This window comes from Triticum aestivum, chromosome 7B (genome assembly GCF_018294505.1).
Source record: "Triticum aestivum cultivar Chinese Spring chromosome 7B, IWGSC CS RefSeq v2.1, whole genome shotgun sequence".
NCBI lineage: Eukaryota > Viridiplantae > Streptophyta > Magnoliopsida > Poales > Poaceae > Triticum > Triticum aestivum.
This window is the reverse complement of record NC_057813.1, coordinates 403912713-403913790: the sequence shown is the minus strand read 5'-3', so window position 1 is coordinate 403913790 and position 1078 is coordinate 403912713. Positions and strand designations below refer to the sequence as shown.

Sequence of the window (1078 nt, the reverse complement as noted above, 5' to 3'; positions counted from 1 at the left end):
GAGCAGCTAGGCTAGGCTGGCTGGGCGCCTCATCCCGGCTGAGGCGCGGGGAGCCATGCCGCGGGCGAGATCGGGCTGCAGCAACATGCGGGGTGCCGGCGAGATGAGGTACATGATCCGGCACACTTTTCTGGCAGTTCTTCTCAACTTTGGGAATTGGGTGCGAGGATAGATTTTTTTTTTTTGAAATTCGAGGATAGATATTTTTGGGCCCGAGATTGCACGGATTGCAGTGAATTTTGTTTTCTTTGTTTCACGAAAAAAATGCCACTATTGTGAAAACAAAATCAATGAGAAAGAAGTTAAGTATGAACAACCAGCCAAAAGAAAAAGAAATGCGTCTGCCGAGAGTCAAACCCGGGTCTATTGCTTGGAAGGCAATTATCCTAACCATTGGACTACAAACGCTATGATGTACGGAATGAAAACGTCATCCTTCTTATCTTAAGTGGACCGTCCGAACTTTGGCAAAAAGGGGACAACAGAAGGCCAAGATAAAATATGATAAAGTTATATCAAAATCCTCTGTGGTTGCTAAGTCTAGATCCTTCTGTGATCTCGACTTTTCTCCATCCATCGGGTGAAGAAACCGAAGAAGACCAAACTTGGACAAGCTAGACTAACCTCAAAGGTTTAAAAGAGCCACATGAGCCACCCAACCCAACAGCTGAGAACCTAATATCGTTGAACATTGGCCTGCGACACATCCATTGCAAGATAGGTTGTTGAACGGTTGCTTCATCACTATGCTGTGGAGGAAGAGGACTCGGAGCACGAAGAACGAATCAGCATACCCGGTAACAAGAGCATATGCTTGTCAAATACTATTGCAACTAACAACTCTTAGATAGATTGAATCACCACACGAAAATCCACAAGAACCATCTATCCACGGGACCAAAAAACAACAAATTCACTGCTGTAGGTCGCATCGACCACGATAGCCACACCAGGATGGGGATAGAATCATGAGATTTTATTCTATACAACGCAGCCTCCACTACCTAGACTTTGCGGCTAAAGAACAAAAATCAAACATAGATGGAAAAACAATCTAAACTCTGAGCATTGATCTCTA

At 44.4% G+C, this 1078-nt stretch overlaps 1 non-coding gene across 1 annotated transcript; it reads right to left on the bottom strand.

Moving 5' to 3' along the window:
• Nucleotides 1-336: 336 nt before the first annotated feature.
• On the bottom strand, nucleotides 337-408 carry TRNAG-UCC (transfer RNA glycine (anticodon UCC)). The gene has a single exon. It is a non-coding gene; the product is annotated as a tRNA-Gly (tRNA).
• Between the last annotated feature and the right edge of the window lie 670 nt (nucleotides 409-1078).